A 5,844-nucleotide genomic window follows, 5' to 3' on the forward strand; every position below is an offset into this window, starting at 1 on the left:
TTGCCGATGTATAGAGTGCAAGCAGGCAACGTGGCACTCCCAGGCTGCCAGGGCAGGTCTGCTCTGCTGTTCAGCTCCCGCACACACTGAGCTGCTCCTGTCCCTGCGTGCCGCCCCGCTCGTGGGACCAGCAGCGTGACAAAAGCCATCCTCAGACAGGAGGGGAGGGCTGGGTCGCACCAAACAGCCCCGGTGCTCTGCGCAGGCTGCGAGAACCGGAGGGTGTTCCCTGAAGCAGGGACATTAATCACCGCTGTTTTACACATCACTTTGTTCGCATTTCTTCTTCTACATAAAAAGGCTAAGAAGCCTTTTGTCATCAAATGACGGGGAGGAACAATAGCTTCGCTCGCTCCGTCCCCGCCCCGCAGAGGCTGAATCACCACCGCAAGGCACATCATCCCCGGCCCGCAGCTCAGCTCCTGCATCCCGATGACTCACTGAGGAGCGGGGATGGGAGCGGAAGGCGGCCGCCACAGCCCCCCCCCGAAGCAGCCGTGAACTGAGTGCTGATCTGCGGCGGGCGTCGGTGGGGCAGGGCGGCGAGGGACGGTGGGGCTGAGGATGATGCACAGCCGTGAGTGGAGCTGTGCGGGACACAGGGGGCACAGGCAGCCCCTGACTGGCAGCTCTGGGCATTCAGTGCTAATGTTGGGCCGAAGAGCCTCATCTCAGGGCTTGGATGTCGCCTTAGCCCCCTTTGCCAGCCCAGCTTTGCAGTTAGCAGGGGGCTCCCGTGCCCAAGACACCGCGGGAGCCGTGTGAGCACCCGGTCATCCCGGGGCTTTGGCTCTGCCCGGCTTCTCTCCAGCACAGGGCGGTGGTGGGAAGGCAGCCGGTGCCGCGGGCTGCTCTGCTGTAAATGAAGCAGTGCAAGAGAAGGTCAGAGCATTAGCTCATCGCTAACAGAAAAGTTCAGGCAATTAAGCTTTAAGACACATTGGAGGGTACTGGCAGTGATTACAAATGTCAGAAAAACATTTTATGGCAATAAATAACAAATGAACACAGACTTTTATCAGGCTCTTGAAGCCTGGAGGAAAACAAGGTCTTTTATTATATTTTTCTTAGGAACTTTCCCTCTTCAAAGGCAGTCAGCAAATGCTAGCCATTGTAGGAAGGAGACTGTCTTACTCCACCATCTCCGAATAGTCAATTCCATCCCCTTAGAGAACAGGCTTGCTCAGAGATCTTACAAACAGACCAGCAAGTGAGCAGAAACGGCAAGCTGCTGCTGCCCAAAGGGCGGTGTGGGCATTACAGAGGTGCTGGGCTGCGGGTAGTTGGAGCTTAGCAGAGCTGGCTGTAAAGCTTCACCTCGAAGTACTGCGTGCTGCCGCAGGACAAGCTTCCATAGCAATTTCCAAGCTAGTTTTGAAGCTAGAAAAATGAAATAGAACATTTAATGCAACTGACAGCCCCAGTTCCCATCTGCTGCCCACATCTGGCAATGTGAAGTTTCAGTTCACCAAAAGCTGGGAATGGCCACAGGGAAGGCAGCATGAGCCTGAGGTGGGCAGAGCCTGAGCCCAGGTGTGCTACAGCCACCAGCCTGCCCCTCGCCTCCCACCTCTTGTGGAGACTCCAGAGGAGCCCTCTGTGCACCCATTCCCAGAAGTGAGGGCAAGGCTCCCAGGAGAGATGACAAAGTGCCACAGGCTGATGGACCCCAGCAAGTGTGAGTCCACCCCAGTGGTGCAGTGCTGATGGCCCCAGCCATGGCAACATCCCCAGCTGTGGCACTACTGGAAACTGAAAGCTGCCTCTCCCCAAGTGCAGTGCAGGCCCTGCCATGGAGTGAGATGGCTGGAGGTGTGAGAGCAAGCAAGGCCAGCTCTGCACCCCACTGCCTGTGAGGGAGAGTGGCATCTCCCTGTGCCCCGTGTATGGGTCCCTGTGAGCCCAGCCCTCCCCCAGCCACCTTGGGGCCTCTTTTCCCCAGAAAGGGGAAAGGACTCCCGCTCCCTCCCTTGATTTGAGGGCTGCTCAGGACACAGCCAGGCTGCTCCCAGCTGCTGCAGCCCACTCCATGGTGAGGGAAGACTGACGCTCCTGGTCACTGCCCCAGCCCAGAGGTTGCAGCTCCAAGGAGAGGAAAGCCATCAGCCTCCTGGACTCATATGGACAAGGAGCTGCTGGCACTGCCAGCCAGGCCTGTCACCAACTGGGGAAGGCAGAATCACATACTGGGATGTGATTCGGCTGAAAGTCTGCTCTTATCCAACTGCAGCCTTCCTTCACAGAAATCCCCCAGGACGGCTGAAGTCTCTTCAGGAATGCTGCTATCTGCACCCCCATCTCTGCCCACTGCTGCAGCACTGCATGGGCTCTTGTGAGCTCTCCCATTGCATCTCAGATCAAAGCTGGCCAGCCCAAGGCACTGCTAGAGTGGTTTTAAAGAGTTGCAGCTCAGTCCTAAATAAATCCCATCTGCTTTCATCCTCACTGCAGTTTAACAGACATTTACAGGCCCCTGGGTAGTGCCTCATAGATTCCCTTTCTCTCTGCTGAATCAAATGGGGACGAATCCCATTGAAAAACCCATTTCAAAGACATCAGCATCTCTTCTGCCCCATCTGCGTGGGCTGGGAGCAGTGAGGGTGGTGCAGTGCTGGGGCTGCACTCTCCAGGAGCACATGGCTGTGCGCTCATACAGCCTGCAGCATTGGGTTCCCAGTCCTCACTGAGCTCCTGCTACAACAAACCTGCTGTTTCCTGTGCTAGCGATGTGCAGACCTGGTGTGCTGGTTCAGCTGTGCTTGCTGGCGGCATTCAGACTCCTAAGGCCTGAAAAACTGGCTGCAGGTCTCTGTGGTAACACGTTATCTCACAAGATTTATGGCCCACCCTGCTCCAGGTGAAGTCAGAAATACCACTGCAGTGATCCCTCCTGATATTGCCACATTTCTACACTGCTACTCACTGCTAGACACATACTGCTAAGGGAGAAATGATGATAGGAACATTTATACTTCCACCCAGAGAACTCTCTGGGGGCTGTGCTGGTTCATGGGGCAATGACAGCAGTGTCCTGCTATTCCCAACTCGTAGTTCTGGCTGGAGAATAAGATTAGGTTGTGTTCAGGGAGGAGTACCTGGGTTAGCCCAGGGATGGAATTAGGGCTTTTTTCCTTCTATTTCCACTTTTCCATTAGTAAAGGTGTGACAGAGGAAGTGAGGGGAGCAAACACCCTGGAAACCAGCACGATGGAGTTGGTCAGAAATGCAGTCCCTGCACTCCTGGGATGGCTGCAGTGGAACCACAGCTCCCAGGGTGCAGTTTCTTGGCACCATCTGAGCTCAGCCGGGCTGTGGGTGAGGTGACCTGCATGTCCCATAGCTGTGAAACAGGGCCAGTCCCGCCTCAGGAGAGCACTGCTTCTCCAGAACTGAGGTGGTGGGTGATGACAGCTCTGCTAAGCTCTTCTGCTAAAGATTACACACATCACACCAGGAATTACACAACCTTGTGCTAGAGGAGGAAGGAGAGAGAAAAACTCGGTGAGCCTGCTGTCAGGGCAGCTGTATGGCACGTACCAGTCTGATCTCTCTTCCAGATCATTATGTATACCCAATGGTAGGGCTCCATAGGCACAGAGACTCATTTGTGATCAGAGACAGACACTGACAAAGAGTCATCTTCAAACAAGCACATAAACAGCAAACAAAACACTCTGTTAGCAAACATGATTTCAAAATAACAGCCTACATCTTACCCAGCTTCCTGCCCCCTCCGCTTCCTGCAGGCTGCCCCGAGCTGCTGTCTGGGTGCAGGAACTTGGTCTGAATTTTTCCTGGCTCTCCTCAAGTCCTGGGACCCCTCCAAGGCACAATGGGAGGCAGTAGTCCTCCACCTGCCTCTCACCTGTTGTGCAGGAGCTGCCGAACGCATTGTGCCACTGCACATCTCTCAGTGTGGCTGTGGGTGACACCAGTGCTCCGTCCCCTGGGAGGTGCTCCTGGGGAGCTGCTGTTGGGTCTTTCATGAATTATACATATGATCTCCTCCTGGTTTCTTGGGACCAAGCTGGAAGCTGCTCATTTTTCAGAGCCACAGACCCTGAAGTGCCAGCAGCTGCATATCTGCTCTGCAGCAAGGTCTCTGCTTCAGTCAAATCTCAGTACAGAATTTGTGGCTCAGCAGCCGATCCATTTGCATGTTTAATTCAGTAACTATTTCATTCTTACGCTCAATTCACTTGGGGCAGGCATCCTGTGCTCAGCTATGTAACGCTGCCAGGACTGCATCGGCCCCTTTCACTTTCTGTTTCCAGAGCAGCGAGTCTCAGACAAACCCACAGGGACAGCAGTCAGATTCCTGGCCACGAGATAATTTGCTGTTTTATCGGCAAATCCCTGCAACCAGCGGTCACTGAATGCTTGTCTCAAACACCACGCTTACCGCCCTCAACACAAGGAACAACAAGATCTTAAGTGGTTAGGGCTTCAAGATTTCCTCACTAAGACTTAGAACAAGATGTAACAGCTGTAGTTAAAATTACCCCATCTCTGCTGCCTCCCACCACACCAGAGAAGTTATTTTTAGGTTATTAGAGTCTTACCACGGAAAGCACTGGTGACAATCTGCTCATCTCCCAGGGAGCTGAGGCAGATCTCAGCCATGTGGCTGCACAGAGAGCAGTGCTGCAAGCTGGCCAGTGGCTTTCTGACAGCCTCTGCTCCATGCACTGAGCAGCGAACCACTCTTCTCCCATTTGATTAGGTATGCAAAGAAAAAGCAGCAGATTCCCCATAACTCAAGGAAAAAGGAAGAGGAGGGATGTATTCCTCAGCAGCACTGTGGTCTCAGCCCAGCCTGCTCTGAAGGTCCTTCTCCTACTTTTGGATTAAATTGGACACACACTTGTTTCTCCAGCACTGTTTGTTTTACTTTCAAATAAATTTGGTGGGCTGAAGCTACTGCAGGAGTCCCAGCGGCACCATACAGGCTGGACCCAGTGTGCACTAAGTTGCAAGGATAGTCAAGCAAAGCTGAAGATTAGCCTTTAATGCGATTCTCAGGGCAAACCCTTAAACTGTGGGATTGCCAGGATTCCAGCAGGAAAACTAACAAGCCTGCTGCCCTCATGGCCATCAATCAAACTCTCCCAGTGTCAGAGAAAGTCACAAAGAAACCTAGAAATGGCCCAGACACAGAGGAGCATCCTGGCCATTGCCTCCCACATATTTGGCAGCACAGTCCTCCGTAAACCATACTGCAGTGCAGCCACTGTTATCCAGATGTTCTGCTCTGCCTTGTAAATTAGTGCCTGCTGAGTCTCTTGTGGTTTATCTTACATTCTGCCCCAGAGAGAAGGCCACGTATTGGAAAATGTGGCAATGCTCCTCCCTGTGGCACCAGACGCAGCTACCACATCCACGTCACTTCAGGACTCGGGGGATCACAAAGGCCTGGAAACTGGCTTGTCACACCCAGGGTTTCATTTTAGGTTTGCCAGGGTCCTGCTGCACGCTGCCCTGCTGAATCACTGCCGTCCCCCTCCTCCCCTCTTCATAGCTCAGTGTCTCTTCCCACTCCGTGGGAATAATCCATAATAATCCTTTGTAATCCGTGGGAGCCTGGTACAGATGCAGGCTTAGGAGCTGTGAACATATGGAGTCCAGGGGTTAGACATATTTGTCATGAGAAGCAGGGGAGACGTCTGGTACTCGTACTGAAACCTTGCACAAACGTGGATGTGTAAGACTCCAGGCTGCAAATAAGCCTCTGAATGAATTGTGCATGTGTAACAACAGATGTCCAAATTAAACAAACAAACAAAAGAACTGAAGTACATAAGCTTTTCGCTTTAAAGATCAAAAAATAGAGAGGGAGCCTGAGAA

This window comes from Meleagris gallopavo, chromosome 11, assembly GCF_905368555.1.
Source record: "Meleagris gallopavo chromosome 11, MGAL_WU_HG_1.1, whole genome shotgun sequence".
Classification (NCBI taxonomy): Eukaryota; Metazoa; Chordata; class Aves; order Galliformes; family Phasianidae; genus Meleagris; species Meleagris gallopavo.